Raw genomic sequence first — 8,833 nt, 5'->3', positions numbered from 1 at the left:
TTGGAAGGTCAAACGAGCCCCGAAGCGAGTATACCCCTCATTTCGACGATTTTCGTGTGCTTAGCACACCATTTTTTGGGTGATCAATTTCCAAAACGAAATGGCCGAAATTTTCATGGAGGTTTGTTAAGACCTTAGCGATGGATCTAGTTTGCCCTGCAGAAAAAATAGGTGCATTTTCAAGGTAAAACGAGCCCAAAGAGGTAAAACACAAATTTTACAATTTTCTTGTGCTATAGTCCATGGAAATTTTGTGACCCAGAATTCTCATAATGAAATGGCCGAATTTTTTTCATGGAGTTCCGTAAAAACCTTCGAAATATATCTAGTTCATTCCGCGGGGAAAACGAGCACATTTTAAAGTTCAAACGAGCCCCGAAGAAGGTAAACACAAATTTTAACAATTTTCGTGTGCTATAGTCCATGAAATTTTTGTGACTAGAATTTTTTACAATAATTAGGTCGAAATTTTCTATGGAGGTACGTTAAGACATATGCAATGGATCTAGTTTATCTCGCGAAAAAAATGGGCGCATTTTCAAGTTTAAATGAGCCCAATTCAGGTAAACATAGATTTTGCTAATATTTATGTGTTATAGTCCATGAAATTTTTGTTACCTTTAATATCCGAAACGAGATAATCAAAATTTTTCATGCATGTACATTTATACCTTAACAATGAATCTATTTCATCCGACAAGAAAAACAAGCGCATTTTCAAGTTCAAACGGGCTCCAAAGCTGGTAAATGTAGTTTTTGCCTATTTTTGTGAGCTATAGTCCATGAAATTTTTGTGTCACAGAATTTCCAAACAAAATGGCTGAAATATTTCATGAAGGTCCATAAAGACCTTATAAATCGACCTAGTTCGTCCCGCATGGAAAACAAACACATTTTCAAGTTCAAACGAGGCCAAAGCAAGTAAACACAGATTTTACCGATTTTTGTGTGCTATAGAGGTCCATTAAGACTTTAGCAATGGATCTAGTTCGTCCAGCAAGGAAAACAAGCGCGTTTTCAAGTTCAAATGAGCTTGATAGTAGGTAAGCAAAAATTTAATCGATTTTCGTGTGTTATATTCCATGAAATTTTTGTGACCTAGAATTTCCGAAACGAAATGGCCAAAATTTTCATGGAGGTTTGTTAAGACCTTAGCGATGGATCTAGTTTGCCCCGCGGAAAAAATAGGCGCATTTTCAAGCTAAAACGAGCCCAAAGTTATCCAATTTTCTTGTGCTATAGTCCATGGAATTTTTTTGACCCAGAATTCCAAGAATGAAATGGCCGAATTTTTTTCATGGAGTTCCGTAAAAACCTTCGAAATAGATCTAGTTTATTCCGCGGGGAAAACGAGCACATTTTAAAGTTCAAACGAGCCCTGAAGAAGGTAAACACAAATTTTAACAATTTTCGTGTGCTATAGTCCATTAAATTTTTGTGACTAGGATTTTTTAAAATAAAAAGGCCAAAATTTTCTATGAAGGTCCGTTAAGACATAAGCAATGGATCTAGTTTATCTCGCGAAAAAAATGGGCGCACTTTCAAGTTTAAATGAGCCCAATTCAGGTAAACATGGATTTTGCTAATATTTATGTGTTATAGTCCATGAAATTTTGTTACCTGTAATATCTTAAATGAGATAATCAAAATTTTTCATGGATGTACATTTATACCTTAACAATGAATCTAGTTCATCCGACAAGAAAAACAAGCGCATTTTCAAGTTCAAACGGGCCCCAAAGCTGGTAAATGTAGTTTTTGCCTATTTTTGTGAGCTATAATTCATGAAATTTTTGAGTCACAGAATTTCCAAACAAAATGGCTGGAGTATTTCATGAAGGTCCATAAAGACCTTATAAATAGACCTAGTTCGTCCCGCATGGAAAACAAACACATTTTCAAGTTCAAACGAGGCCAAAGCAAGTAAACACAGATTTTACCGATTTTTGTGTGCTATAGTCTTTGAAATTTTTCTCATCCAGATTTTCTTAACAAAATGGCCAAAATTTTTCATAGATGTCAATTAAGACTTTAGCAATGGATCAAGTTCATCCCGCAAGGAAAACAAGCGTGTTTTTCAAATTCAAATGAGCTTGATAGTAGGTAAGTAAAATTTTATCGATTTTCGTGTGCTATAGTCAATGAAATTTTTGTGACCTAGAATTTCTAAAAGCGAAATGGCCGAAATTTTCATGGAGGTTTGTTAAGACCTTAGCGATGGATCTAGTTTGCCCCGCGGAAAAAATAGGTGCATTTTCAAGGTAAAACGAGCTCAAAGAGGGAAAACACAAATTTATCCAATTTTCTTGTGCTATAGTCCATGGAATTTTTGTGACCCAGAATTCCCAGAATGAAATGGCCGAATTTTTTTCATGGAGTTCCGTAAAAACCTTCGAAATAGATCTAGTTCATTCCGCGGGGAAAACGAGTACATTTTAAAGTTCAAACGAGCCCCGAAGAAGGTAAACACAAATTTTAACAATTTTCGTATGCTATAGTCCATGAAATTTTTGTGACTAGGATTTTTTAAAATAAAAAGGCCGAAATTTTCTATGGAGGTCCGTTAAGACATAAGCAATGGATCTAGTTTATATCGCGGAAAAAACGGCGCATTTTCAAGTTTAAATGAGCCCAATTGAGGTAAACATAGATTTTGCTAATATTTATGTGTTATAGTCCGCGATATTTTTGTTACCTGTAATATCCGAAACGAGATAACCAAAATTTTTCATGGATGTACATTTATACCTAACAATGAATCTAGTTTATCCGACAAGAAAAACAAGCGCATTTTCAAGTTCAAACGGGCCCCAAAGCTGGTAAATGTTGTTTTTGCCTATTTTTGTGAGCTATAGTCCATGAAATTTTTGTGTCACGGAATTTCCAAACAAAATGGCTGAAATATTTCATGAAGGTCCATAAAGACCTCATAAATAGACCTAGTTCGTCCCGCATGGAAAATAAACACATTTTCAAGTACAAACGAGGCCAAAGCAAGTAAAAACAGATTTTACCGATTTTTGTGTGCTATAGTCTATGAAATTTTTCTCATCCAGATTTTCTTAACAAAATGCTCAAAATTTTTCATAGAGGTCTATTAAGACTTTAGCAATGGATCTAGTTCTTCCCGCAAGGAAAACAAGCGCGTTTTCAAGTTCAAATGAGCTTGATAGTAGGTAAGCAAAATTTTTATCGATTTTCGTGTGCTATAATCCATAAAATTTTTGTGACCTAGAATTTCCAAAATGAAATGGCCGAAATTTTCATGGAGGTTTGTTAAGACCTTAGCGATGGATCTAGTTTGCCCCGCGGAAAAAATAGGTGCATTTTCAAGGTAAAACGAGCCCAAAGAGGGAAAACACAAATTTATCCAATTTTCTTGTGCTATAGTCCATGGAATTTTTGTGACCCAGAATTCCCAGAATGAAATGGCCGAATTTTTTTATGGAGTTCCGTAAAAACCTTCGAAATAGATCTAGTTCATTCCGCGGGGAAAACGAGCACATTTTAAAGTTCAAACGAGCCCCGAAGAAGGTAAACACAAATTTTAACAATTTTAGTGTGCTATAGTCCATGAAATTTTTGTGACTAGGATTTTTTAAAATAAAAAGGCTAAAATTTTCTATGGAGGTCCGTTAAGACATAAGCAATGGATCTAGTTTATGTCGCAGAAAAAATGGCGCATTTTCAAGTTTAAATGAGTCCAATTCAGGTAAACATAGATTTTGCTAATATTTTATTTGTTATAGTCCATGAAATTTTGGTTACCTGTAATATTCGTAACGAAATAACCAAAATTTTTCATGGATGTACATTTAGACCTTAACAATGAATCTAGTTCATCCGACAAGAAAAACAAGCGCATTTTCAAGTTCAAACGGGCCCCAAAGCTGGTAAATATAGTTTTGCCTTTTTTTGTGAGCAATAGTCCATGAAATTTTTGTGTCACAGAATTTCCAAACAAAATGGATGAAATATTTCATGAAGGTCCATAAAGACCTTATAAATAGATCTAGTTCGTCCCTCATGGAAAACAAACACATTTTCAAGTTCAAAAAAGGCCAAAGCAAGCAAACACAGATTTTACCGATTTTTGTGTGCTATAGTCTATGAAATTTTTCTCATCCAGATTTTCAAGGTAAAACGAGCCCAAAGAGGTAAAACACAAATTTTGCCAATTTTCTTGTGCTATAGTCTATGGAATTTTTGTGACCCAGAATTCCCAGAATGAAATGGCCGAATTTTTTCATAGAGTTCCGTAAAAACCTTCGAAATAGACATAGTTCATTCCGCGGGGAAAACGAGCACATTTTAAAGTTCAAACGAGCCCGAAGAAGGTAAACACAAATTTTAACAATTTTCGTGTTCTATAGTCCATGAAATTTTTGTTACTAGGATTTTTTAAAATAAAAAGGCCGAAATTTTCTATGGAGGTCCGTTAAGACATAAGCAATGGATCTACTTATCTCGCGGAAAAAATGGGCGCATTTTCAAGTTTAAATGAGCCCAATTCAGGTAAACATAGATTTTGCTAATATTTTATTTGTTATAGTCCATGAAATTTTGTTACCTGTAATATCCGAAACGAGATAACCAAAATTTTTCATGGATGTACATTTAGACCTTAACAATGAATCTAGTTCATCCGACAAGAAAAACAAGTGCATTTTCAAGTTCAAACGGGCCCCAAAGCTGGTAAATGTAGTTTTTGCCTATTTTTGTGAGCTATAGTCCATGAAATTTTTGTGTCACAGAATTTCCAAACAAAATGGCTGAAATATTTCATGAAGGTCCATAAAGACCTTATAAATAGATCTAGTTCGTCCCTCATGGAAAACAAACACATTTTCAAGTTCAAAAAAGGCCAAAGCAAGTAAACACAGATTTTACCGATTTTTGTGTGCTATAGTCTATGAAATTTTTCTCATCCAGATTTTCTTAACAAAATGGCCAAAATTTTTCATAGAGGTCCATTAAGACATTAGCAATGGATCTAGTTCGTCCAGCAAGAAAAACAAGCGCGTTTTCAAGTTCAAATGTGCTTGATAGTAGGTGAGCAAAAATTTTATCGATTTTCGTGTGTTATAGTCCATGAAATTTTAGTGACCTAGAATTTCCAAAACAAAATGGCCGAAATTTTCATGGAGGTTTGTTAAGACACTAGCGATGGATCTAGTTTGCTCCGCGGAAAAAATAGGTGTATTTTCAAGCTAAAACGAGCCCAAAAGGGAAAACACAAATTTTGCCAATTTTCTTGTGCTATAGTCCATGGAATTTTTGTAACCCAGAATTCCCAGAATGAAATGGCCGAATTTTTTTCATGGAGTTCCGTAAAAACCTTCGAAATAGATCTAGTTCATTCTGCGGGGAAAACGAGCACATTTTAAAGTTCTAACAAGCCCCGAAGAAGGTAAACACAAATTTTAACAATTTTCGTGTGCTATAGTCCATGAAATTTTTGTGACTAGGATTTTTTTAAAATAAAAAGGCCAAAATTTTCTATGGAGGTCCGTTAAGACATAAGCAATGGATCTAGTTTATTTCGCGGAAAAAATGGCGCATTTTCAAGTTTAAATGAGTCCAATTCAGGTAAACATAGATTTTGCTAATATTTTATTTGTTATAGTCCATGAATTTTTGTTACCTGTAATATCCGAAACGAGATAACCAAAATTTTTCATGGATGTACATTTAGACCTTAACAATGAATCTAGTTCATCCGACAAGAAAAACAAGCGCATTTTCAAGTTCAAACGGGCCCGAAAGCTGGACAATGTAGTTTTTGCCTATTTTTGTGAGCTATAGTCCATGAAATTTTTGTGTCACAGAATTTCCAAACAAAATGGCTGAAATATTTCATGAAGGTCCATAAAGACCTTATAAATAGATCTAGTTCGTCCCTCATGGAAAACAAACACATTTTCAAGTTCAAAAAAGGCCAAAGCAAGTAAACACAGATTTTACCGATTTTTGTGTGCTATAGTCTATGAAATTTTTCTCATCCAGATTTTCTTAACAAAATGGCCAAAATTTTTCATAGAGGTCCATTAAGACTTTAGCAATGGATCTAGTTCGTCCAGCAAGGAAAACAAGCGCGTTTTCAAGTTCAAATGAGCTTGATAGTAGGTGAGCAAAAATTTTATCGATTTTCGTGTGCTATAGTCCATGAAATTTTAGTGACCTAGAATTTCCAAAACGAAATGGCCAAAATTTTCATGGAGGTTTGTGAAGACACTAGCGATGGATCTAGTTTGCCCCGCGGAAAAAATAGGTGTATTTTCAAGCTAAAACGAGCCCAAAAGGGAAAACACAAATTTTGCCAATTTTCTTGTGCTATAGTCCATGGAATTTTTGTAATCCAGAATTCCCAGAATGAAATGGCCGAATTTTTTTCATGGAGTTCCGTAAAAACCTTCGAAATAGATCTAGTTCATTCTGCGGGGAAAACGAGCACATTTTAAAGTTCTAACAAGCCCCGAAGAAGGTAAACACAAATTTTAACAATTTTCGTGTGCTATAGTCCATGAAATTTTTGTGACTAGGATTTTTTTAAAATAAAAAGGCCAAAATTTTCTATGGAGGTCCGTTAAGACATAAGCAATGGATCTAGTTTATTTCGCGGAAAAAATGGCGCATTTTCAAGTTTAAATGAGTCCAATTGAGGTAAACATAGATTTTGCTAATATTTTATTTGTTATAGTCCATGAAATTTTTGTTACCTGTAATATCCGAAACGAGATAACCAAAATTTTTCATGGATGTACATTTAGACCTTAACAATGAATCTAGTTCATCCGACAAGAAAAACAAGTGCATTTTCAAGTTCAAACGGGCCCCAAAGCTGGTAAATGTAGTTTTTGCCTATTTTTGTGAGCTATAGTCCATGAAATTTTTGTGTCACAGAATTTCCAAACAAAATGGCTGAAATATTTCATGAAGGTCCATAAAGACCTTATAAATAGATCTAGTTCGTCCCTCATGGAAAACAAACACATTTTCAAGTTCAAAAAAGGCCAAAGCAAGTAAACACAGATTTTACCGATTTTTGTGTGCTATAGTCTATGAAATTTTTCTCATCCAAATTTTCTTAACAAAATGGCCAAAATTTTTTCATAGAGGTCCATTAAGACTTTAGCAATGGATCTAGTCCCGCAAGGAAAACAAGCGCGTTTTCAAGTTCAAATGAGCTTGATAGTAGGTAAGCAAAAATTTTATCGATTTTCGTGTGCTATAGTCCATGAAATTTTTGTGACCTAGAATTTCCAAAACGAAATGGCCAAAATTTTCATTGAGGTTTGTTAAGACACTAGCGATGGATCTAGTTTGCCCCGCAGAAAAAATAGGTGCATTTTCAAGCTAAAACGAGCCCAAAGAGGGAAAACACAAATTTATCCAATTTTCTTGTGCTATAGTCCATGGAATTTTTGTGACCCAGAATTCCCAGAATGAAATGGCCGAATTTTTTTCATGGAGTTCCGTAAAAACCTTCGAAATAGATCTAGTTCATTCCGCGGGGAAAACTAGCACATTTTAAAGTTCAAACGAGCCCCGAAGAAGGTAAACACAAATTTTAACAATTTTCGTGTGCTATAGTCCATGAAATTTTTGTGACTAGGATTTTTTAAAATAAAAAGGCCAAAATTTTTTATGGAGGTCTGTTAAGACATAAGCAATGGATCTAGTTTATCTCGCGGAAAAAATGGGCGCATTTTCAAGTTTAAATGAGCCCAATTGAGGTAAACATAGATTTTGCTAATATTTATGTGTTATAGTCCATGAAATTTTTGTTACCTATAATATCCGAAACGAGATAATCAAAATTTTTCATGGATGTACATTTACACCTTAACAATGAATCTAGTTCATCCGACAAGAAAAACAAGCGCATTTTCAAGTTCAAACGGGCCCCAAAGCTGGTAAATGTAGTTTTTGCCTATTTTTGTGAGTTATAGTTCATGAAATTTTTGTGTCACGGAATTTCCAAACAAAATGGCTGGAGTATTTAATGAAGGTCCATAAAGACCTTATAAATAGACCTAGTTCGTCCCGCATGGAAAACAAACACATTTTTAAGTTCAAACGAGGCCAAAGCAAGTAAACACAGTTTTTACCAATTTTTGTGTGCTATAGTCTATGAAATTTTTCTCATCCAGATTTTCTTAACAAAATGGCCAAAATTTTTCATAAATGTCCATTAAGACCTTAGCAATGGAACTAGTTCTTCCCGCAAGAAAAACGGAAGCATTTTCAAGTTCAAATGAGCCTCGAAGCAGGTAAACGTAAATTTTGCCAATTTTGTGTACTGTAGTCCATGGAATGTTTGTGATTCGGAATTCTATAAATGAAATGGCCGAAGTTTTTCATGAAAGTATGTTAAGACCTTAGCAATGAATCTAGTTCGTTCCACGAGAAAAAAGGACACTTTTGTAAGTTCAAACGAGTCTCAAAGCAAGTAAATGCAGATTTTGTAGATTGTTGTGTGTATAATCAATGGAATTTGTGACTCGGAATTCTCAAAATAAAATTAGCAGAAATTTTTAATGGAGGTCCTTTTAGACCTTTGCAATGGACCTAGATTATCCCGCGTAAAAAATGAGCGCATTTTCAAGTTCAAATGAGTCTCAAAGCAGGTAAATGCAGATTTTGTCAATTTTTGTGTGCTATGTTCCATGAAATTTTTGTGACCCAGAATTTTCGAAACGAAATGGCCAAAATTTTTCAGACATCTGTTAAGACCATAGCAATGGATCTAGTTCGTTCGGAGGGAAAAGCAGATGCATTTTCAAGTTCAAACGAGCCCCAAAGTAGGTAAACACAGATTTTGCTGATTTGG

The sequence above is a fragment of the Solanum pennellii genome, chromosome 5 (genome assembly GCF_001406875.1).
Source record: "Solanum pennellii chromosome 5, SPENNV200".
Lineage (NCBI taxonomy): Eukaryota > Viridiplantae > Streptophyta > Magnoliopsida > Solanales > Solanaceae > Solanum > Solanum pennellii.
This window is presented reverse-complemented; position numbering follows the sequence as displayed.